At 31.4% G+C, this 27,444-nt stretch overlaps 1 long non-coding RNA gene across 2 annotated transcripts; it reads right to left on the reverse strand.

The window, feature by feature from the left end:
- Positions 1-1,031: 1,031 nt before the first annotated feature.
- Positions 1,032-27,444, reverse strand: LOC127723278 (uncharacterized). 2 transcript variants are annotated; one of them, XR_007991966.1, is made up of 3 exons: positions 27,288-27,444; positions 21,890-22,061; positions 1,032-1,147 (listed from the first exon to the last, which is right to left on the reverse strand). It is a non-coding gene; the product is annotated as an uncharacterized LOC127723278 (long non-coding RNA). The 2 variants fall into 2 exon arrangements; XR_007991965.1 differs by lacking the exon at positions 1,032-1,147 and adding an exon at positions 15,716-15,832.

A 27,444-nucleotide genomic window follows, 5' to 3' on the forward strand; every position in this document is an offset into this window, starting at 1 on the left:
TGTGTTTCTGTGGTTCTTATAACGTGACTCTGTACTTTAAAAGATCCCGGCATAATGTTATTGTTCTATTATATGTAATTATGTTATTGTTCTATTATAAATTTGAAAATACTTTGAACGACAAACGACAAATTTATTTAACTCGCGTAGTGGTATTAACCATGTGTGGATTCTTAAAAATTCTAAAGAACTTCTGGACAATTTTAAATCTCGGTCTATTTCTGAAATTAATTCTAACATAACTTTTGATTTTTTAACCCTGTATACCAACATTTCCCATGTGAAATTATAAAATTGTTTTGAATAAACATTGAATGACAAACTTTTTTCTTATGTGACGTTTACATTTTCTGACGTCACACACGCGAAGCAATGAATGTGGTTTTTAATTTGATAGATGCTTTTGTGCTTTTTGTAAATAATTGTTTGTTTTGATATTGTAACACAGTGATGACTGCTGTATCCATATTTTGACTATTTTATTTATAATGTCTGTTTTGTTCACCCATCGTTGTAAATATAACGGAATTCGATAAGACTGTCGTACAAGTGAGAGGTTTAGCGCTATAAAACCAGGTTCAATCCACCATTTTCTACATTTGAAAATGCCTGTACCAAGTCAGGAATATGACAGTTGTTGTCCATTCGTTTGATGTGTTTTGTCATTTGATTTTGCCATGTGATTAGGGACTTTCCGATTGAATTTTCCTCTGGGTTCAGTATTTTTGTGATTTTACTTTTTTTTTGTAAAACACTTGTGAAGATTTGTGCCTCGAATCTTTGACGTTACATGTATGTTCAATATCTCAATTTGAATGAAACCGCAAAGTACGTATTTCATCAAATACCCCTTTTAAATCATTTTGTCAGACAAGAGGCTGTTGCTCTGTTCGCATGCAATTTTACTCATTCCTCATAAATTTTCATTGCAATTGAAGAATTGAAATAGCCCGAGTTATTTCGAATACTCAATTTTGTTTAATTATTAAAAAAATAACAATGAAGGACATACTAAATGAATGAAGACGATAACTTAATACTTTTTACTTGAGAAGACGTTCTACGCCAAAGTCAGTGTTAAGGCAAAGACAAATATCAAAAGAATGACTGTCCTTTATCTGAAATATAACTTTTTCAATCTGGTAGCCTACAACATAAAAGAAAGCAAGTATAGTATTAATATTATATTACTGCTACATGTACATGTAAGCAACTTTAAACAAACACTTAATATCTATTTAAATATTTTAATCCTACATGTTATATAACTTTTTTTCATCCTTTGGTCGTTCTATTCGTTGGATTTTATTTTTATTAAACAATATCCATTGTTTCTCCGGAACATTTTTGTAACATTTTTTTTTTTTTTTTTTTGAATAGCTTTCGTTTTCATGTTTAGATTAATTTGTTTTTGATTGAGCGGTGGCGATGGTTTGCGGATAATTTGTTTTTGTCGCCAAATCATTTTGTTGAGATATGTATTATATAGCTCTTTACACTTTGTTTATCCGACATCAGACATGGGGTCAATTACTTTTGAAAGTAATTAATTACATTCAATTACAATTACAAAATCTTCAATTAAATTGTAATTAATTACTGTCCAATTACGTGGCAAATGTAATTAATTATTTTAACTACTTTTGAAAGGAAAATTTAGATAAAATATTGAAAACATGCATTTATTCTATGAGATGTACATAAGTATCATACATTGCTTTATTGTAATAACAAATGAGATCTACAGCGACTATTTTCAAATTCAGCCAGTATCAAAGAAGAGATAAAGATTTCTGGTGTTTTACGGGAATAAAGAAAAAAACACACATAAATCTGAAGTTCACTTAATAATTTGTCTATCAGAAATCTGTAGGACTAAAGGTCTGGTCTAATTTAGTGCTCAAAGTGATAAAAAGCCGTTTCAATATTTTGAAAATTTTAAATTTTGTTTTCATTACCTATTGAAATTTTATATTTTAAAGTACATGATGTATTTCATTGAAAATGATACAAAACGAGAGCCCTAATTTTAATATTTCAAAATGATTTTTTATTCTGATCACAACTTATTAAAATGATTTTTCCTAAATAATCTAGAAAGCCTGACTTTTTAAAAAAAATATACTTTAGTTTCAATCACTCTCAATAGATTTAAAAAACAATCATGTACCTAGAGGTATATTTATCTCTCTCTAATTGTCTTAACACCTGTTTAACATGCAAACATAACTGTTGTAAAAACAGTCATTACATATTTTAAAATAAAACAAATAGGTTATATTTATTGTCTAACTATGTCCTTTCAAGGTTGATTATGTTACACCATTGTCTGACAATATATATCTGAATATACATGTATGTAACAAGCTAACTAAGGTATAAGACAATGACTTAATAATGGTTTCTTTTAAACACAAATTAGGGCATGTTTCTACAATCTTATTGTTCCTCTCTTTTTTACTTTTTGCTCATTCATTACAAAATAAAAAGTCTCCCATGGTTGTGTAATTACAGAAAGTATATTGTGTAAGCTTTGCTTTTTCAGCTAACTACATTTACTAATGTCATGGCATTTCATCATTTTTTGAGAAAACACAAGATTCAATCTTTCTGATCCAAAATTTAAAATTTAATTGAGCTAGTTGTAATTGAAAAGTAATTGTCCATTACAGACAATTTTGGCTATGTAATACATTACTTTCAATTACTTGTAATTGAAAAAAATGCTCAATTACACATTACATTCAATTACTTGAGAAATTGTAATTAATTACGGTCAATTACAACTACATATTTCAATTACCCCATGTCTGTCTGACATAGTCTTGATAATGGGTTAAGTTGGGTAACAGTTTTTTCAAATCATTTATTTATGAATATACAGTCACAATAAGTAAGGCTATCAATATGGGATCCAAGGCTGTTGCTTTGCTTTTTGTGTGTTTTTGTTTTGGCTGTACATGTACTGATTTTGTGTCATGGATGATACCCCCATTTTTTTTGTTTTTCTTTTACAGATATCATGTATATCGTATTCAAACTACATACCAATTTTATTTTTGCAACAGATGGGAATTTCGACATTTAGAACCATACGTTTCTCTTATATAAAAATAACTGCCTACGGAATGTAAGGTTATTCAGCCAGTATTTTGTGAGTTTGTTGAATCAAACAAACCAGCCGGTTTAAATTTACACACAGTGAATTTGTTAAATGCTTGAAAAAAAAATAAGCGCTACTTTTTCAAGAAAGGCTAGACTGTAGGTATTGCAACAACTTTGTATATGTTTTAACTAGTTGCTCATGCTTCATCATTTCTATATGAACTTGTAATTTTGAAAACTCAATATGCTAATTACTGAGTTTATTTGTCCAAATCAATTTTTGGTTTTCTTTTATTCATGCGATTATTTTTTAACAGTAAAGAAATAAACAACAAGAGATGTCGGGTGAATGTAAATATGATAGCAACCCAGCACTAGTATAAGGAAAAAAAAACTATAAACAAATTCAAACGTCCAACTTTAGATAAAACATCTTTGATTGTTTTTCAGAGGGTACTAGTACACATAAACTAACCAGAAGAAATTTTCACAGAGTACGTTAAACACAATTAAATGTACATACTAGAGTGTACTGGATCAAGGGCGGTGTAAACCACATAACGCTAGGTCAAAAATAAAGCTTAAAAGGTAAACAACCATAACTTATTCGTTTCTGATTAATGTACGCACACCTTTAATAGACTATGGACTATATAGAGCTTACAGTATTGTAAAGAAACCTGCATGTTGCTTTATGCATGTATCACAGTTGTTATCAATGAGTTGCATTTATTTTAATATTCAGGAAAGTTATGTTTAACAATATCTTGCCACATATGTAGGTAATTGCGGCTTTAATTGTTAATCCGAATTCCATTTCTGCAATCTTTACCACAGCCAACTGAACAGCAAAGATATTCATTTTTTCATCCAGTATGTCCACACATGTCAGCGCAGTGGTCGTGTCCATCCCCGGAAACAGGTGGACATTTCAGTGTATATCCTGTTAAATAAATGTATCAATTGTGTATATATTGATATAAATAACAATGATCAACGTGGCTTGTTTCTGAATTTTGATTGTTTATACTTAGGATGTAAATCAGTTTTTTTTTTTTATATATAATATTGTTTTAACAGTTGAGACAAAACCTTTTCTGGTAAATAAAACAAAACAGATTTCCAACTCTACTTGCTAAAATGCGTTTCTTCATATTTTACAATATTTTAGAAAAATGTAATTTTCAAAAAAAGTAGGATTTGTCTCAGTTTAAAAATATTATGACTTGATGGAATTGATAACAGTGTGAAAAACCGTACGATTAGTATTGCGTCAAGGTGTACATTTTAGTGGCTATTGCAATGGCGTATAGCCAACGTATCATTTTATACAATTGTACATATACGAATATTTTGTTTATCCAACGATCGTAGTCATATTTTTTAAAAATTAAAACATTCCCATCCGGCAATAATATGAAGGACAAAAATTGGCGTCTAAGATGCATAAATACGTAGCCAGGTCAGGTCAGAATCAGAACGTTTAATATGATGTATCGAATAGGAACATTGCAACGTTCTCAGGAACCGTTGTTGCGAATAAAGATGATTCTTTAACAGGTTCAATTTGATTCTCGAAATATATCCTGTAAAAATTCATATAACTGTTCCAATGCGGTACCAAAATTCTCTAGATTCAATAATTACGTATACGCCTAAGATATTTCAAGGATCAGTTGGAGTACGATCATACTGAGGAATTGGTATCATGACATTATTCCCCACAGAAAGTTCTGATAATCTCCGTTTCATTTTCTTGGTTAGATATTCGGCTTGGATCTGTTGGCCAGACAGCGCACGCTTCCTGGCAGGTATAATTGGTGTGTCAACATCATGCAGTTTCATCTTGATTTTCACTCGGGCCAATTTCTAATATACTATCAGAATTGTCACTGGGGCCAATTTTTATTGTACTATCAGAATTAACTGGCATACATGTATCAAATACATTTCCTGTCTCCATCTGAATATTTTTTTGTACTTTGTAAATAAGGTTTATTGGGTGGTCATTGAATAAAAATTCTATAGTGTGTATCAATGCTATTTTTATAACAAAATCCATACTTAAAATTATTGTACAAGTTATAAGTGAATTTTAGTCAAATTTTGTACAAATTGTAATTTGTACAAGCATTTTTTGTACAAATAACAATTTGTACAAAGTCAAAATACAATTTATAGTTTGAACAATTTTTTTGTACAAATTATAACTTGTACAAAATGATAACTTGTACACAACATATTCATAGATTAGCTTCGCTTATAAAGGATATATATTACTGATAATCAAATGTCAATGAGTAGTATATGACAATTCTATATAGTTTTACTGTAATAACAAGTAACTGATGTATATTACATACATTTTTTCTCTGTGAAAAATTGTATACTTGATTTTAGAATATAGCAAAGTGCTCTCCACCAATAAAATTGTAGGATTTGGTGTTTCTTAGTTGTAAAGAATGAATGATGCTCTTAGTAATGGATATCCTATTGTTTAGGCCTACTTACAGTTCAAAACAACGAGTTGCTATAAATGAGTTACAAATGCCCCGAAGCACATTTATCAGAAAGAATTTGTGATTAAAACTGACTAAAAGCTGAGTGACAGTTGAATGTTGAAGCAAATAAAAAAATCACAATGAGATGAAATATATTGGTGCAGTAACATTGGTACCGTTAACGTTAATATAAGAATATTAATAACTTCAAATTACTAAAAAAATTACTCTTTCTAAAACTCAGAATACTGGATTCGCGGTTGGTGAGAATAGTAATTTCCAATATTCTGATAAAATTCTAAAAAACGGAATTTAGTTTAACTTTTGAATATATTTTAAACTATTATAAAGGCATTTTATTTGAACATTTCCCTGACATAATGAAGTAGTATTTGAGATAAAGGACTGGACTGAAATATTGGCTGTAAAATAAAATGTATTTGCAACTCAGATTTTGAATTTATTGATTTGAACTGGCAATAAACAAAAAGATAATTCCTCGCTAGAATATTACATGATTTACATTCACACTCACAATCGTGAAACATTTCTTACCATTTCATTTTACTGTTGTGTCATCTTATGTCAAAAACACAATCTATTATACTTTCCAAAATTATAAGAAAGTCTTACATCACAAAAAACTAATGCATTGATTTTGAAAAGTTTTCAGCTGTATGACCGGTTTAATCACTGCAAAAGGCTATTTCCAACTTATGATAAATACATTAATTAAACTTTTACTGAATACACAAATTAACGAAATATTTGCACACGTAAATGAATTTTGCCTTTCCAGTAAACGGCTAAGATTAAAAGGAAACAGAATAAAATGACTGGTTTTTTATAATTTGTTTGATGTTAAACCACCGGTCCAGGTTTGGGTAAAGCTTGGGCGCTCACACACCTGTTCTTTTTCATAGGCAAAGAGACTGTTGCTTTTTGTTTAATGTTATCAGATAGAATCGAATTGGTGTTTCACTTTTTTGACCCGATCTACATTTTCTAAAACGTACTAGACTGTATTGGTTATGCTAAAAGCTCACTTTGTCATGTAAATTATATTTGGTTTGCTAATGGCTTATTAAATATTACCAGCTAGAATCGAATTGTTGTTTTACTTTTTTGACTCGATTTACATTTTCTATAATTTTTATATTAATTAAGACTTCATATTTGTTTACCTATTATATGAAACAAAACAAACACGGATTAACAAACCATTACAATAGTGGTATGCTATATAACATGTATAAGGGTTGTTACCTGATTAAATTGTCATTGATAACAAAACTGTTATCTATTTACTTTTATTCGTAATCACTCATAGGTTTTTTGTATGGATTACCGGAGTTATTTAAAAGTTTCACTGTTCAATTGATTTTATGTTATGTAAACAAGGTAAACATGCATGTGCAGTAATAAGTTCGGTCATATTTATTCAATAGTTTTTATATGCATGTAAGCTGCAATTGCATTCGCGTATATTAATTTCGCGAATTTAAAGTTACAGCAAAATTGAATACAACACGAAAAAAGTAAACCGTATCATATTTTTTTGGGACTTTGATTAATAGTTGTCGCATCGCAAATTGCACCAAATCTCCCTTTTGTCATAAACTTGTTCTTTCAATGCTTTATACTTTGTTTTGTTTAGCTTACTTATATTTAAATCAAAACATTATTAAAAAACTTAATGTTGCAATGTCATAGGGTTACTATTCGGAAATTTACTTTCCCTACAGTTTACTTTTCTGTTAATTTGACTTAAGATATGGCACAAAACAGAAGGATAACTATCGTTTCTTGTCTGAGTTGAAAATTGAAAGTGTGGTCCTCTATGCAGAATTGACAATACCAACGTTATGAAACAACTGCTTTCAAATCTTTTAAAATATTTAGAAATCCGACTGTCTACACGCTGTTTATAACTGACTTTGGTATCCTCTCCCAACAATAACACTTTTGTATCCTCTCCTAAAAATAACCATTTGATATCCTCTTTTAGCAATTTCCCTTTGTTATTCTCTCCCAACAATTACCCTTTGGTATCCTCTCCCAACAATAACCCTTTGGTATCCTCTCCCAACAATTACATTTTGGTATCCTCTCCCAACAATTATCCATTGATATCCTCTCCCAACAATTACCCTTTGGTATCCTCTCTCAACAATAACCCTTTTGTGTCCTCCCCCAACAATTTCCTTTTGGTATCCTCTCCCAACAATTACCTTTTGGTATCCTCTCCCAACAATTACCCATTGGTATCCTCTCCCAACAATAACCGTCGTCGGCATGTCATCTTAATATGACAGACGATCCTTTAACCCAATCTTATCAACACGTTAATTGATATACACAGAGGTATGCGCTTCTTAGAGATGATCTTAAAAGAACCAGATGTAAATATTGATTACCGTTTAGAAGTTGTACTGTTTAATGCGGACCGGTTATTCAGTTTGTCCTATTTGGCGTTCAACTGAATTTAAATCAACAGAATTAATCTAATGGACAACATTCATGATTTGATTTTAAAATGAATACCTGAAAAAATATACGTACCTTGACTCAACACTTCTGTGTTAAAGAGAAATATCAGAAACACACCGATAAGAATTCTGCTGGTAAGTCTGAACATTGTGTTGTCTTTAGACTGAAGACGGAATAATTATTGTAAACTGTACCATTTTTATACTTAATACATTACTTGTCAAACACTTAATTATTTAAAAAGAAAAATTAGTTTTGGGAGTAACCACAAAGGGTAAACATGTCCTAAATTTATATTACATGTACATGTAGACACATAACAAATTAGCACACGCATTTTTTTTATGTCATTTATAAGTATTTATTACGTTCATTAACCTGGAACACTGTCACCTTATGCCATCAATGTAATTAAGACTCTTATTCAATTGAAAGTACATTTAAATATACTTTGTTTCATTGTTTAATACAATTTGGTTTATATTAGGGTGTTTCCACAAACATAATTAATGTCTTACAAGTAACGACTCTTTTGGAAAACAAAATATTATCATTCTCTCAAAGGCAACTTTTGGTATTACAGTTATTTTGGAATAAATGGAAACATATACAAAAGGGACAATGAAAAATCAAAAGTCGAAGAAAACACAACGGTATAGCATAAAGATATTGCAGGAATGATGCTTAGATATCATGTTAAAAATATTATTACAGTTTTTATTCTTTTATGGGATGATAAAATTTGGAATATCAAAATATAACTTGTGAGGTTGCACTTGAATTCATTTCTTTCATAATGCTAGCATTTCAAGTGCTTAAAAGTTTTTGTCAGTTAAACAATATTTTACATTATCGTGTTACTATCATATACCTGGTATGATCTATAACATTTGTATATTTTTTCAATGTATTGGTTGGACATATTTGTAGGAGAAGAATTTTTTTATCCTCCGAAGGATTACAAGAAACCCCGAAGATTTTTCTTTGTGGTTTTTTTTTTAAAAGAGAAAAACCTTGAAAAAACAACTCCTAATTACACTAGGTCATGTTAACAAAGATGATATAAAAAATTTGTGATAAAGTAAAAAGTCTACAAATTTTCAAATTTACCAAGTACGTGTATCACCTTTATTTTTGCGATATTTTGTTGTTTGTGAGTGTCTGTGTGTGTGTATGTGTGAGTATGAATGTGTTGTTTCAAGCTCAAATAGTGTGTTATAACATGTATAAGGTTATGTATTAAAGACTAAGTAAAAATGGAAATGAATCCGCTATATAATGAATTTCCCAAACTAATTTTTTGTTTGTTTTAAATAAAATGTTGTCTCATCTACATGTTGATAATTCTATAAATAGGTCCTTGAATTAATTATCTGAATTAAAAGTTTTGATTGAGGTCTGTTTCTCTGGAGGTTAGAATGCCCCCTTTGTTCTGCTCAAAGTTTTATAAAGTCTTGGATTAGATTTTCATCAATAGAAAAGTATAACAGAAATACCGCAATCCAGGGCAAACCATAAAAAGTCCATAAATACCGACCAAATAAAACGCTATCAATTAACGAAACGAGTGAAAAAAAAAAAAACATCTGCCATATTCCTGACTTGGTATACGCATTTTTTGAAGAAAACCTGGTTTTATAACTAACTTAACCCTACTTTTATGACAGTCACTTATAGTTCCGTTATATTGACACAATTTGATGATCAACCCTAACAGGTTAATATGACAATAATTTGGATCTAGCAGCTAAAACTGTATAAACATACATCTTAGACATACAACAAAAATGGCTAAAAAATCCAAACAAACATACAAATTAATTTAAAAAAGTCGCCAACAAAAAGGTGTTGTAGACAGTAAATTTCAAATTTGACCATGACGTCAACAGAAACATTTTTTGCCGTTGATATTACATACCGTATAATTATATCCACTATCTCGGTAAAGTAAAAAAAAAGTAAATATAAATGCAAGGGATGTGTAAATACCGAGTTACGTCAAAAGGCATACGAATAAAGGAATTTAATAACACGAAGACATATAACGGGGAAAGAAAAGTAAAATATAAAACTACACAAGTTCAGCTTCGAGAATCTATAACCAAATACCGCCTTGTATCATTTGTGAATTACACACTGACTATTTACCTATTAGGTCTCGGTATTTTCCAATGAACTTGATGAGCAAAGGATGAGACGTTCTTTGACAAAACCCTGGCTCATTATTTGTTTGCTGAAACACCGATTGCGTTTTACAAAGTATGAGTAGCAGCAGCAAGCTCTTGAAAATCGTTTGAGTTCAGAAATGTATGCTTGCGGGTGAAGTTGTTATATTGCTGCTAAAGTGAGAAAAATTAATAATTTCAAAATTAAAATCGTCTCGTTTGTCATGGATTTTGGTAATGAGATGACCCTGTTGTCAAATTCGAAGTATATGTCTATAATTTAAGAAGCTGTATCGGTTTTTTTAATTTATAGTTTAGAAAGATGTATTAGTCGGACCCAATCAGAAATGTTTGATAAGTTTATGGAAAGAACATCATCAATATACCTGTATGAGAAATTAAATAATCTAGTTTCTTTGATCTTCTTCTTCTTTAAGTATCTGAACGACCTCCGACTCACATGAACACAAGAAAAGGTCGACCAGGAGAGATGCACAAATGGTTCCTATAGGAATGCAGGTAATTGTATTCCAAATTCACATATATTTGATAAAATTTATCATTATTAAGAGATTTATATACAAGTTACTAAAACTCTGGCTAGGGCACGAATTTTTTCCACAAGGACAAACATTATTGTAAACATACATAAAGTTAATGAATAGAATGTCTCATACGCATACTATGATCTTTAATTACGAAATAAATTTAGGAGTATTGAGGAAAATTGATATTTTTGCTTGGACTTACAAACACAAATCTCACCTACTTATACTAAAATGTTGTAGAAATTTTTAAATTAAGGTGACTATCTGAATTTAGTCCGATCTGAAAATACTAGCTTTTCTAGCTGTTAATACGATTCTTAAATTTAAAAGCAATTAACCAAACTACCAAATAACCTGGCATTTTGTAAGATCAATAAATATTTGAGATAGCTACAGAGTTTTATTAAAATCCAAATTGATTTGAAAAATTTGTAGAAATTTGTAAAGGTGACTATCTGAATTTAGTCTGAATTGAAAATTCTTCCTTTGTTTACTTACTACATGTAATTAAATCATAGAATGTGACAGAAATGAGGCAAACTAAGAAATAACTTGGCATTTTGTAAGATCAATATAAAGTGGAGATAGCTGTAGAGTTTTATCCAAATCCAAGATGATTTGAAAAGGTTATAGATTTTTTTTTTAAAGGTGACTTATTTGAATTTAGTCAAAACTGAAAATTCTTGCTTTTTTCACCTTTTAATTGAATCCTTATATTTGACAGCAATTAACCAAACTACCAAAATGACCTGGTATTTTATAAGATCAATTTTTAATTAAGATAGCTGTAGACTTTTCTGAAAATTCAAGTTTATTTAAAAAAGTTATAGACATTTTTTAAAGGTGAGTATCTGAATTTAGTTCAAATTGAAAGTTCTAGTTTTTTTTTACATTTTTATTAAATTCTTAAATTTGACAGCAATAAACCAAACTACCAAATTACCTTGCATTTTGTAAGATCAATATGTAATTGAGATAGATGGGCTGATTCAGACCTAGTCTAGAACAGTCGAGAAAAAATTTAAAAGTCATGACTGGTCGAGACTGAGTCGAGACTGTCGAGACTTGTCAAGCATTTGTCCAGACCATATTCAGACAATACAAAGATGACCAAGTACTCAATTAGACTTATTAGGTACTGTCGAGATTATGTCGAGTCTTGTCAATTAAAATATGTGCTCGACCTTACAGGTTTAGATCCAAATATGGTCTTTTCAGACTCCGAGCAGTATGTAGTGATAATACAGTGTAAAGTGCAAGGTTTGTTAACGTAGCTTGTTTTTTTCGCAACATATAAGTGTCCTTTATAATTACAATATGAAAATAAGGAGATGTGGTATGGTTGCGAATGATGCAACTTTCAAACAAAGGTCAAATGAATGTAAGCATTTGTTTGCACCTGTCATAAGTCAGGAATCTGATATTCAGTAGTTGTCGTTTGTTGATGTGGTTCATAAGTGTTTCTCGTTACTCGTTTTTTATATAGATTAGACCGTTGGTTTTCCTGTTTGGATGGTTTTACACTAGTAATTTTTGGGGCCCTTTATAGCTTATTGTTCGGTGTGAGCCAAGGCTCCGTGTTGAAGACCGTACTTTGACCTATAATGGTTTACTTTTTTAAATTTTGACTTGGATGGAGAGTTGTCTCGTTGGCACTCATACCACATCTTCTTATATCTAATAAAATACAACCATACGGCCTTCAAAAATGAGAAAAAACCATACCGTATAGTCTGCTCTATAACGCCCCGACATAAAAATATGAAACTATTCAGTTGAGAAAACTAACGGCCTGACTTATTACAAAACAATTTACGAAAAAAAAAAATTGATAGACATGAACTAACGACAACCACTGAACAACAAGATCCTGACTTGGGACAGGCACAAAAAGAATGTGGCGGGGATTAAATGCACACACCCTCCTCTAACATAGGACAGTGATGTAACGGTACAATACAAGAACAAAATATGCAAAACAATGAATAAAAAAGAAAAATGAGCTACAGCAAAATACGATAATAACAACTGCAGGCTTATAAATTGGGACAGGCACATTAAGTTTGTGACGGGGTTCAACATGTTTCATGACGCCAAACATTCCCTAACCTTGGACAATGGTGCAACAGTACAACATAAGAACAAACTATCAAAATGAGTTGAAAAGGGCTTATTTCGTTTGAATTGTTTTATATTTTTCATTTGGGGCATTTTATAGCTGACTATGTGGTATTGGTTTAGCTCATGGTTGAATATCGTACGGTGACCTATAGTTATTAAATTCTATGTCATTCGGTCTCTGGTGGAGAGTTGTCTCATTGGCAATTCTATCACATTTTCTTATTTTTATATTAACTCATCAGATCGATACAAAGCAGAACGTTATCTTGGAAAAACACAAACCAGACGATGCAGGAAATATGTACATCCCTCACAACAAAATAGACACAAAGTAAAGATCTGAGAGTACTCACACTTGCTGACAACTGCTTCAAAACCAAACACAACTAATACAAAAAAAATCATGTTTTTAAGACTAAATTATCAATCAGTACACACTCAACATCTAACAGATTTAGTTACAGTTGGCAAAAGTATTGTTTATATGTTCTTACTTATATAGATACATGTAGTTAACTGTGTTGGTCGTAAATGAAAACAAAGGACATAAATAATGAAAGAGTCATAATGATAAACCTTTTGTTATTTTTACATTTCTGGAAAACCATTTTTTTTTAATTTTTGACGAAGTCGGAGAAGCGAGACTTATTCGTGCTGTTTCCGTGTCAACGATTTTTTAAGTTTATAAATTCGTTAGTTAAAGGGGAACGATTAATAGTAACTCTAGAACAGTTTGTAATAAAAGTGTATTATGTGTACATTTCGTTGATAAGGAGATTATTCGGCACCCCTTCAAACAAGGTTCATTGATTTTAAAACTCTGCATTGTTAACATCCTAAAGTTTTTGATTAAGTCTGTTTAAAGCGAAAAACTAATCCCTATCTTTGCTTTGAATTTGTATTATCAAAGAAACATCAAATTGGCATTTAAATGATTTGCTCTCGGCCTTTATCATGTTTATCGTCAGCTTAAATATTTTGCATATATTCTAGTAAACAGGTTACGATTATGACAGTTTAAATAGAAGCACTTATTGAAGTCAATGTTATTTGGTATGCAGTCTCTTTAAGTGTACTGTATTATGTCTGCCTAATCTTACATTTTAGCTTTCTCTCTTTTAGAGTTTAGCCTGAGTCTGAATGGTGATAAAAATCTAAAAAAAATTGGTCGAGGATCAGTGTTTTTTTAATAAGTAATAACTATAAGGACATCATGTGTTAGCAAGAAATGTGCAGCGTCTACCTACGAACAAAAGTAATGGTATTTAAGGTGGAGATCGTTTAGTGTCTCCTTGTTCTTCAGATTGTTTCTGGAAATCGAACAAGAGTTTCAATAGTCTGTTCTAATGATAAGCTGAAATTATCCTCCTCTAGAAATCTAAATAATTAAACAATTTTATTTGTAGAAATTGTGAACGATTTCTTGATTTTGTTTGTCTTACAGATCTAGAAATGCGTATGTAAATACCCATCTCTCGTAAGAAATATTAAAATAAATGAATATTTTTTTTCAGATCTTTTTACAACTACATACTTGTTTATCGTGACTAGACCTCTTTTTTATGATATAAACGAACGTAGTATGTATTTTTATTGATATATGAATTCCTCTTTTGTTACTGATGTCAACAGTCACAGTAAATAAAGGCAACAGTAGTATACCGCTGTTCAATAGTCATAAATTGATTAAGCATTAAAACATTAAAAATTCGAAAGTACAGAAAAAATCAAACCCTCTATTAATCATTTGATGCATCTAAAGTATAATTTTGCAGTTATTTTAGATCATAAAAATGAACTTAATATGTATATGCATATATCATATTCTGAAAACCTGCTTGTTATTCACATTTGTGCATAATCGAGACCAAATTGTAAAAAAAGAAAAAAAAAAATTGAATTCCAAGGAAAATTCAAAACGGAAAGTCCCTTACCAATTGACAAAATCAAAATCTCAAACCCAACACACAAATGGAAACAACTGTCATATTTCTGACTTGCATTTTGGTACATACATTTTCATTGTCGGCTGGAGCAAAATAGTCTTAATTTGCGTATTTGACAACTGCTTGGACCGGATCACATTCGTTCCAACAATGCAGTCCCGGATTCCTATTAATATTATACTACGTAAAAGTGACCAATTACCAACAGTGACGCCATAGTTTAAAGATCGTGTTTTCCATGTTTTAGTCTATGATGTAACTCAAATTGCACAGGACATTATCGCCCTTGTTTGATTTAATTGCGTGATTAAGATGTGTAACTTTATTATGATCTTAATTAAACATCACACTTGTGATTTGTTTTAAATCAGTTTTTGTAAAATTAATGCTGTGTCCGTGCTTATGACAATTTGAACATAACCCCCTGGTATCTTAGATGATGGTTTTTGTGTAATATGTAAGTAAGGAAGGGTCTCCGATAATTACTGTCACGACTTGTCGTTATCTTTATATGAACTTTCTTTTCGTAAAAAAATATGCTGAAATGACATCCTCACACAAAACCTGTATGTTACTCTTGTAAAACACTTGTGAAAATTTGCGCCTCGATCCTTTTACGTTTATGTATGTACAATATTTCAATTTAAATGAAACCGCAAAGTAAGTATTTTATCAAATACCCCATTTAAAATCATCTTGTCAGACAGTAGGCTGTTGATCTGATCGCATGCAATTTTACTTATTCCTCCTAGATTTTTATTGTAATTGAAGAATTTAAATGGCCTGAGTTATTTAGAATAAGTTTACAATGAAGGACACATTAAATGAATGGACCGATATATATAATAATTTTTACTTGAAAAGACGTACTACGCCAAAGTCAGTGTTAAGGCAAAGACAAATATCAATAGTACGAATGTCCTTTATCTGAAATCTCACATGTTCATGCTGGTAGCCTACAACAAAAAAGAAAGCAAGTATGATATACAAAAAAAATCGATACTGAGGTAAAGTGGAATAACTGATACATGTAAGCAAATTTACAAACCTGTTGGTGCATTTTTCATTGTTATTCAACGCAAAATAATTATCAAAGATACCTGGGACGATCTCATTTCATAAAGGATCTCTTTTGTTTACTTATTGTACCTCGAACTTATTAGCCCGGTGTAAGTCTTTAAGTTGAGGTTCAATTTACTAAAAGTTAATTGGACATGACTAATTAGACACGCCCTCTTAGAATCAGGGGTTCAAAATAGTATCGAAAAAAAAAAACAGCCAGCGCAATACCATAATTTACAATTTCAGGGAATCAAAGTGCTTTTGGTTGATTTATAATCTCCGGTCAATATTCAGACAGTATTTGAGTGGAAATACAAACCTGTCCGAAACCGGGAAATGTTGGCTGCAACAGGAATTTATTTACAAAATAAGTCCATATGTCATTTTCTTATAGTGGCCGTTATTGGTTGTGAATGGAAGTCGTTTTGTTGTTGGCATTCGTCTACCGTAGAGAAAAAAGAGGGGGGGTGGGGGGGGGGGGGGGGGGTGGGGTGGGGGTGGCTAATAGCTTAATTTCCGATTTTGATCATGGTTCAACTTTATTCTAGTACGGCATATATTTTACCTGTAGCCAACGCTCTATCTTACTAAAGTTTGCCACTGGACATTAAATAAGCAATAAAATAATCAGCTTCATTTTCTGATGTATAACCCTAAGTCTTCAGTTGACAATTATCACAGTTTTCCAATTTTTATATATTTGATTTTTATCTAAATTTGATTTTTTAAGCGTAAGTTCAAGAATTTCTTTCCTCATTTTTATCTTTACTTTTATTTTTTTTTACATTAAATAACGTAGTCCACACCAGGGACTATATTTTATCCTATCCAGACATACTAAGGGGAGGGGAGTGACCAGAAAAAAAATCTTCATTGAGTGTCTATACCTCATATATTGAAGCGTACAACGACCGCAGTCTCGTCTATGTGACAAAATGTGAGGTGTCAAGTTTTTTTTTTATATCTGGTATAGTTGTCACAAAAGCAAAAAATGGGTAAAAACAAATATTGGCAACAATTTATATAGGTATTCAACTTATTTTGGCTGTTTCATTTATTTTTTAGATACTGTCAAACTGATCGGTTTTGTTATTTAAGTATTTATACATTCGAATAGCCAAACGGACGCACCCCTTTAGCAAGGTTATACTGTCGGACGGAAGAAGTCCAGATATGTCAATATTTCTATATCCAAGCCAATCCTTTGGTTTTGAATACAAGGAAATAAAGGTATACATTAATGCGACAGCAACTCAACGACACAGACAAATCAAACATTAAGAGTCAAAAACATGTAAATATGATATGAATATTAACCCTGCTTTGTACTAGATTGACACGCTGAGCCGGATTTTTAACGTGTAAGTTCACAAGCTGACCGTTCGCAGAAAGAAAATTCACCCTACCCGGATACAATTCTGACTCCGAGCCGACCAGTCTGTGCTTTTACTCATATATGCCGCTTGTTTATCGTTGAAAGGGAAAATACAAGTTTTAACGTATTTGTTTAACCCGGTAGGGATTCGAGGCGAACACACTCCCACGAGACCAACCAGAAGAGCGGTAGTATAGAATAAAATACCAAAAACTCAAGTACAATAAACAATACAGTTTCACAGAATTCTCACAGTTACTAAAGCGTGCTAAAAGTATGTAACCTAAATTAGATGCATTAAATGATATTTGAAACTACACGTACATATCGATGGACGAATTCAGAGTTTATTTCAAGGATCAAAAGTAAAATCACAAAAATACTGAACTCCGAGGAAAATTCAAAAAGGAAAGTCCCTAATCAAATGGCAAAATCAAAAGCTCAAACACATCAAACGAATGAATAACAACTGTCATATTCCTGACTTGGTACATGCATTTTCTTATGTAGAAAATGGTGGGTTGAACCTGGTTTTATAGCTAGCTAGACCTCTCACTTGTATGACAGTCGCATCGAATTCCATTATATTGACAACGATGCGTGAACAAAACAAACAGACATAATAGGTAAAAATGTCAAAAATAGGGGTACAGCAGTCAACATTGTGTTATCATCTTAATCACTATAAAAACAAACAAATGTAACAAAGAAGCACATAAAGGCATACATCAAATTTAACATCCTCATTGTGCTTTTTTATTATACGATTATATTTATCTATGTAAAATCCACCCATAAAGGATTGAAGGTTTCAAGTACTGGCGTAGAATCACGTGTTTGACGTCACACAGGTAGATATAAGATAATTTTGTCGTTCAAAGTATGACGGGATACATAAGTACAGAGTCACGTCAAATGGATATCACAAAAACAGACTTAACAGTAAAAGTAATATTAATAAAATAAATTTTTTTTGTCGCTCAAAGTATGATGGGATGCATAAGTACAGAGTCACGTCAAATGGATATCACAAAAGACAGACTTAACAGTAAAAGTAGTATTAATAAAGACAAGTAAAAGAATACTATTACACGTTATTAAGATAATAAACAACGTAAGTACGCAGAATCTATACTTCAAGACCATCGTATATTATTTGTGAAGTTGATACGCAATATTTCTCAACAAGGTCTTGGTACCTTCCGATGAACTTTTTTTAGAAAAAGGTCGAGACGTTCTTTGACATATCCCTGGTTCATCAACTTTCTGCTCAGACACTGGTTAAATTTTACAAAGTCTGAGTAGGAGCTGCAACCTCTTGAATACCGAACAAGTTGGGAAATGTATATCTCATATGCAGGTGAAGTTGGTATATTGCTACTAAGTTGGGGGAAATTGATAATTTCAAAATTAAAATCGTCTCGTTTGTCATAGATTCTGGTACTGAGATGACTGTGTATGTCAAATTCGAGGTATAAGTCTAAAAATGAGGCAGAGGAAGCCGTGTCTGTTGTTTCTTTAATTTCCAGTTCTTGGGGATATATATTTATGGAACCCAATCAGAAAAGTTCGGATTGTTTATGGAAAGAACATCATCAATATATCTGAAAGTGAAATTAAATAACCTGGCTACTTTGATCTTCTTGATTTTGACAGGTGTCTGAAGGAACTCCGATTCATATGAAAAAAAGAAGAGGTCGGCAAGGAGAGGCGAACAGTTCGTTCCCATAGAAATGCACACAATTTGTTGAAAAAGTCTACCACCAAATTCAACAAATATGCTGTCAATAAGAAACTCCAGCATAGTGATCACTTGTTCCTCTGTGTAGCATTATTTACCCTTTTGTTCTATTTTAACAAAATATGCCTTATGGTATCCCAAAGTAATACATTTATAACGTATGCTACCATTTCTAAGTTGAAAAGCATTGTAGATTATTTCTTTTCGCCGGTTTTTCAATTTCACATGGGGAATGGTGGTATACAAGGTTAAAAAATCAAAAGTTTTGATAGAACTAATTTCTGAAAAAAACCGAGATTCAAAATTAACCAGAAGTTCTTTAGAGTTTAAGAATCCACATATGGTTAATACCACTGCGCGAATAAACAGTTTCACAGTATTTCTTAAGACCCTCTTTCACTGCGGACATAATTTTAGACAATCTAGTGAACAATTCTTTAGTGAAACATGCAGATGAGCCGGCAATGTACCGTTGTTTGTACGGAGTTTTGTTAAGTTAAGCTATCCAATACAAACAAGGTAAGTCCTCCGATTAGTTGTTCAGTGCAATGTTTATTGAAGCCATGAAGGACTTATGATTCGCCAAAATCTCATCCTTGTCGAATGATATGTTTTGATTTTTGTCCTTATTCAATATACCCTCATTTTCCAGTGGTATTCCAAGTTTCACGTCCAACCTCACTGTCAAACTCCTATTGCAAGACCTACCTATTGTTTTTAAAATTTATGTGTTCTCGTCATAAACATGCATGAAATATTTGCCACTGGGCGTAAAGCAAACAACAATCAATCAACTTCATAAATTATTCCATGTACATAGTACACGAAGACAAGATCTTGTACAATGCTATAATGTAAAATTTCCATTTAAATCACTCAATAATAGTGCAAAAATGTTTTGTTTATTTTTTCTGGGGGTTATTTTTTCACTACATAACTGAACACTTATAATATTTTTTTCAAATATTTCTTTACTATGGTTCTTATCTACTGTTTCATTACGATTTATAATATATGATTATGTCAGGCAATTATAAAACTGAGAAAGGTAAAAGTTGTTTTTTCAAGGTGTTTATGTTTAATTTAGACGTGAAAAGGGAATGACGGACGACTAAAATAAAAGTGTTTATTTTCATATAATACATTGTATTTCAATTTAAGAATGATAGTACACCTGTCGAAATTATCTCATCTATACACGTTTTAATCGAGCCACTCAAACCTACATAACTGGATGCTTAAGATGTTACATTTAGGCTATTTAATACGATTTTATTCATTGAAGTTTACAGGCATAGTTTTTTATCTAAAAAACCAAACAAAACAAGACCCTGCTCTACTTGTGGCATCTGTCCTGTTTTCCTTGGCAAGTTAATATTTCGTTGATTAGTCGCATTCAGCGATGGCTTTGTCTAGAGAAAGCGGATATGATTGTGGATGCGACAATCGGAACATATTTGTGGTAATGTGTGACACAAGTATTGTACAACGAATATTTGAAAGAAAAAAAAAATTGATGTTTGAACTTGGAATTCGATTGACTTTCAAAAAGATCATGTGAAGACAGAATTTATATAAATTTGGAACGATATGTTTCTCTGATGTAAATATAAATGCCTACGGAATGTAAAGTTCTCATGAGCATTTTTCAGCCAGTATTTTATGAGTTTCTTAAATCAAACAAACCAACCGGTTCAAATTAACACACAATGACTTTTTGAAATGCTTGAAAACAATGAAAGCTACTTTTGCAAAGGTAGACTCTAGGCATTGCAACAACTTAAAGTATGTTTAACTAGTTGCTCATGCTTCATCTTTTGTAGTTGACTTTTGAATTTTAAAAACTCAATATGCTAATTACTGATTTATTTTGTCCTGATCAATATTAGTTTTTTTAATCATGCGATAATCTTTTAAAAGTAAAGAAATGAAGAACATGAGATGTGGGATAAATGTAATTGTGATAGCAACCTAGCACCAGTAATAGCAAAAAAAAAAAAAAAAAAAAAAAAAAAAAAAAAAAAAAAAAAAAAAAAAAAACAATTCAAACATCCAATTTTGGATAAAAAATCTTTGATTGTTTATCAAAGGGTACTAGTACTCATAAAAAGTAAAATAACACAAATACCGAACTCCAAGGGAAATTCAAATTGAAAGTCCTTTATAAAATGGCCAAATTAAAAGCTCAAACACATTTAATGAATGGAAACAACTGTCATATTCCTACTTAAATAGCTTTATAGCTAGCTAAACCTCTCACTTGTATGACAGTCGCATATAATTCCATTATGTTGACAAAAACGTGTGAGAAAAACAAACAGACATAATAGGTAAACACGTCAAAAATTGGGGTACAGCAGTCAACATTGTAATATAATCTTAATCAGTATGAAACAAATAACTGTTATAACAAAGAAACACAAAATGGCATATAGACAAAGTACATAAGCAAAAATGAAAGACAAGAACTCAAAATTAACCATATCACAATAACACAATGGCGGGATTTAGAAGTACCGATCTACGTCATAAACTAACCAGAAGAAATTTTCACAGAGCACGTTAAACAGAATTGACACTACACACTGGAGTGTACTGGATCAAGGGCGATGTAAACCACATAACATTAGGTCCGAAATGACGCTTAAAGGGTAAACAACCATAACTTATTGTTTCTGATTAATGTATGTACACCTTTATTAGACTTTGGACTATATAGAGCTTAAGATATTGATAAGAAAGCGGCATGTTGCTTTATGCATGTATCAAAGTTGTTATTGTTGAGTTGCATTTTATTATTGAAATTCAGGAAAGTTAAGTATAACAATTTCTTACCACATATGTAGGTAATTGCCACTTTAATGATTAATCCGAATTCCCTTTCTGCATTCTTTTCCACAGCCAATAGAACAGCAAAGATATCCATTTTTACAACCAGTAGCTCCACACATGTCAGCGCAGTGGCTGAAATCACCTATGGGAACAGGTGGACATTTCAGTTTGTAGCCTGTTAAATAAATGTATTAATTGCGTATATATTGATATAAATTACAATGAGTAACGTGACTTGTTTTTGAATTTTGATTGTTTATACTTAAGAAATGTAGGATGTAACTCAGTTTTTTTTTAACATAATATTGTTTTAATCGTTGAGACAAAAAAGTTCCTGGTAAATAAAACAAAACAGATTTCCGATTCAACGTTGCAAAAATTCCTGGTAAATAACACAAAACAGATTCCCGATTCAACGTTGCTAAAAGATCCTGGTAAATAAAACAAAACAGATTCCCGATTCAACGTTGCTAAAAGTTCCTGGTAAATAAAACAAAACAGATTCCCGATTCAACGTTGCTAAAAGTTCCTGGTAAATAAAACAAAACAGATTTCCGATTCAACGTTGCTTAAAGTTCCTGGTAAATAAAACAAAACAGATTCCCGATTCAACGTTGCTAAAAGTTCCTGGTAAATAAAACAAAACAGATTCCCGATTCAACGTTGCTAAAATGCAGTTATTCATACTTTACAAAATTAAAAAAAAATGTTATTTAAAAAAAATGTAGGTTTTGTCTCTGTTTAAAAATATGACTTGATGGAATTAATAAGAGAATGAAAGACCGTACGATGAGTTTGCGTTCAGGTGTACATTTTAGGGGCTATCGTAATGGCGAATAGCCAACGTATTATTTTATTCAAACGTACATAATTATACAGGTTATTTTCCTTACTTGCAGAGTGAGTGTTTTTTTTAGCTCCGATAAATTTTTCGATTTTCCTTTGTAATATAGTCTTGGAGTCTATAACTTTACGGATTTTTGTATGCATAGAGGAATTTGCTATTTGTTTCTTGTATTTATAGGCATTTTCACACAGGCGATAGAGTGATTCTATTGATAGACATTTTTATGTGTGCGACATCTGAATTCAACTCACCAGTATTTCAAAATGGCAAACATACAAAGAATACTATCAGTTCATTTTTATACTCGTGGTTTTAAGGGGATAACACACGATGAAATAATAAGGAACTTGAAAAACAAATAAAATTAGAGAGTGTTAAATCCATCCAACTGACTAAAAAAAGTTGTGTTGTTACTTTAAATGACCTAGATGCCAAAGAAAGGTTGGTACAGTGTGAATTAACAATAAAAAGTAGAAGCGTCAAATTTATTAATGTCGAAAACACAATAACGAACATAACAATCAAAGACCTTCCATATGAACTAAATGACTGCTATGTAGCTATACAAATGCTTCAGTATGGCAATGTTGTCCTGGGTTCAGTAAAGCGGGGATATATTCGAGGAAAAAATATAGAAAATGGGTCAAGAAACATTCTAATCAATAATTGTGTTCCGACAATACCAAACAAAACAACATTCAGGAGATATGCTGTCCGATTGATTGCCGACAATGATCGTACAGATTGTATGCATTGTAAACAAAGAAATCGCCCTTCCTATGCTTGCAAAGATAAACCAGATCATAGTAAACGCTGCTATAACCGTGCAGAAATTGGGCATTTTGCTAGCGACTATCTTAATGAATATAAATGTTCCTTCTGTGAAAAAAACCGGGTACGTCCGTAATGAATGCGTTGATTTTGAACAGCGTGAAATGATAAAGTCTTATGGTAATTATGCTAATGATATTCTAGAAGGTAGAGAAGCTCAAGAAAATGACAAAAAATGAAAGTCAGTCCATTGACCCCTTACATGTGGCAACCAACATTCTATAGACACCTGAAAAATACTTCACCAAATCAAAAGGGACAAACGTAATGTTAGGAGCTTTAAATTGTTTGAGAGTTGGTCGATTTGAGGACAATCTAATCAAGGCCTCTTTCAATGGTGCCTCCCTAGAAAAAATATATAAGTGTTTGGGTGCGGCTTTTGAAAATCATTGTGTGAACTTCAATGGTTCACATGTAGGCAAGGTCATCATAAGCTTAGGTACCAATGACTTAAGTTAAAAAAACCACGACAGTGACCAAGTGAATGTTTTTGCAACACGAATGCGGATATTGGACTTTGTGGTATCATTCCGAGAAAAGGGAACTATAACTATATTCACACAGTAGATGAGACGGCTACAAAATTAATGTGAATAAGTTATTTGAAAAGTTATGTCTCAAAGATGAAGTGCTGGCCTATATTGATGTAGAATGCATTTTCACAAAAAAAGGTATCGTAATGAAGGCGCTTTATGAAAAAACCAGACACTAGTGGTTTTCATATCACAATTGAAGGGGCTCAAACAGTTCGAGTCAAATTACGTGAATTTCTTCACCCTAAGCTGTCACAAATACAGCAGACCCCTCATCCTGGGGACACCAAGCGCAATCTTGGTGACATATCGCTGACGCTTTCTGCAGAGAAAGAGAGTAAACAAATCAAAAAAGTTCTACAGATGAATCTCAGTGATAAGACACAAACGGAAATTATTATCGTATTTGTTACTTTTTATGTAAAACTATGAATACAAAATAAAAAAATGTTAATTGTACATATGTTTTATTTTTCTGAATTGCCGTTTTTGAATTTTTATTATAGATTATTTTCTATATTAATCTACTGTACTTCAATATGAATCGCTGTATTTGTATTGTTATATTTTTAGATAGACAATTTGAAATGTATTCACTAATAGTGTATTGTTCTAATTGGTCAATGACTCGTAAAATTGAAAGTAAACATAAAACGGTAGTGTTGATCTTGAATGTTTATACGGTTTCTCTGAAATTAAATCAACGAGGCATAGCGCTGTTAAGATGTAAATCAAATCGTGTACTGTAAAATAAAAAAAAAACAATAAAGAATGTAAACGGCTTACGTGATAAAACGAAACGTAATTTAGTTTTCAATTGATTTGATTTGTCTACAAGAAACACATTGCACAGTAAATGATACCATACAGTGGCAAAATGAATGGAAGATAAATAGGGCTATAAAAGTGCCTGGAATTGCGGAACCAGTGATTCTCGTGGTGTCACTATTTTCACAAAACAGACATTGTTCCGGAGAAGTCGTGTGTGATAATCCTAACTCTCAAAACGGTTGAATAATAAAATGCTGCATTAAACTATAAGTGCGTTTTATCATATATAAAATATATATGTCAACAATAATAGTCGTTAGAGGAAACGGCTTTTTGAATCGTTTCATAATTGTTTGGTAATTTTACAGATGATAGACAGTGTAGATTATTACAATATTTTGGTAGGGGATTTTAAACACACTGTACACTTGACAACAAAAATGATAGAAATCCTTCTCATTCATGTGATGATATTGGTATCAGACAAATATGAAAAGGCCTCGGGTTCTAAACGTAAATACGAAAAGACTATGGGGATAAATACTGGCGCAAATAAACGCAAACGGCCTACTTTTAAAAAGATAAACTGGACAACAGATAACATAAAAACACTAGGTATTCACCATGGTTATAACATTGATAATGACAAAATTTTGAAATCAATATTAGAAAAGGTACAAAATTGTGTACACGTCTGGAAGAGTAAAAATTGACATACTCTGGAATTTATTTGGGATGGTAAAGTGAATAAAAGTAGACCGAAAGGGTTGTTGTTTAGATGTAAAAAAAAGGGGGAGCATGTGGATGATGAATTTGGATAGTTGGATAGAAAGAATATATAAAATTGCCATATTCGGTATTACAGAAGCCAATACCTAGTTGGAACGCAATAGGTAAATTTTGGTTAAAAAAATATGATAAGAAATTTGCCGATGAACTTTTTCTGTGTAGATGTTCTGACCTTTCAGGTCTTGATATTAAAACACTACCACATCATTACAAAAGCGTTTTACAATCGTGGTAAAAATTGACAGGGATCACACAGGATATTTTTAACGAAATAGATGTAAAGAAACAGCCAGTACTTGGAGCTCAAATATTTGATTCAGGGCAAATCTTTATTTTATTCTTCTTTTTATAAAAGTCAAACAAAAACTATTGATGACATATGGGACGATAATACCACAGATTTTAAATCATGCAATGAAATATACCAACAACTAACAGATAAATGTAACGTTTTCGGAATAATCGCGAGTTAAAAGTTCCATACCACAAACACTCATGCAGATTTAAAAAAAAAAAAAACTAACGATGTTCAAAGCACCTAAAAAAGCCACAAAATCAAAATTTCTGAAAACTTTAATTTCTAAATCCACATAATAAAATCATTCAAACTAAAGATTTTACATTACAATTTCTTTAATGAACCATAAACAGAATTGAGACCCCTAAGTGTCAAACAAAATGAGAAAATTTGTATAGCGAGGATATAAATTTTGAAAAAAATTGATTAAATCTCGGTAAAATGGATATTAATAGAAAAGTTACAGAATTTCAATGAAAATGTATACATAGGATAATATGTACTGAAAACAAACTACGAATACTGCATATGTCAAACGGAAAATGTCACTTGTGTGATGAAAATAATAAATATTGAAACTCTTGAGCATTTATTTCATCAATGTAACAATGTTAAACCATTGATTGAAACAGTTGTCAGAAATTAACAACTTTGTAACTTAATAAAAAACGAGGCACTTGTTGAAAAAAGATATTCTATTAGGAATCTGTACAGATAATTCAAATAATATAATTGTTAACGCATTAGTACTTTATTTTAAATGGGCTATTTTGAAAATACGTAATAAATGAAAATTCGATTAAAATTCAACTGAATATGTAGTCTATATAGGCTTTGCTGAAATTGCAAATGAAAAACGAATTAAAACTACTCTTGCTACGCTCGCATATAAAGTATATAAATAGAGCAAAAATTGAACTCTTTATCCAAAAACTAAAGGAAAATATACTTAGTTCTACTGGTCTAAACTAAAGGTGTGTACGATTCCACAAGTGCTCTCAATTCTATTCAAATTTCTGGATATCCGACTGTCTTCACGCTGTTTATTACAAAAATTCCATCGTCGGCATGTCATATTAATATAAAAGACGATCCTTTGACCCAATCTTAACACGTTTATTGATATACACAGCGTAATGCGCTTAATCGATGATTTAAAAAGAACCAGTTGTAAATATTGGTTACCGATTAGAAGTTGTACAGTTAAATGCGGACCAGTAACTCAGTTTGTCGTATTTGGCCTTCGACTGAATTTTCATCAACAGAATTAATGTAATGGACGACATTTCATGATTAGATTTTGATAAGAATACCTGAAAAAATCATACGTACCTTGAACCGACACTTCTGTGTTGAAGAGAAATATCAGAAACACACAGATAAGAATTCTGCTGGTAAGTCTGAACATTGTGTTGTCTGAAGGCTGACGACAAAAAGATAAAATGATTGTAATCTGTATGCTTTTTATACCTTATACAATACTTGTTAA

This window comes from Mytilus californianus, unplaced genomic scaffold (assembly GCF_021869535.1).
Source record: "Mytilus californianus isolate M0D057914Y unplaced genomic scaffold, xbMytCali1.0.p SCAF_13, whole genome shotgun sequence".
In the NCBI taxonomy this organism is placed as follows: Eukaryota; Metazoa; Mollusca; class Bivalvia; order Mytilida; family Mytilidae; genus Mytilus; species Mytilus californianus.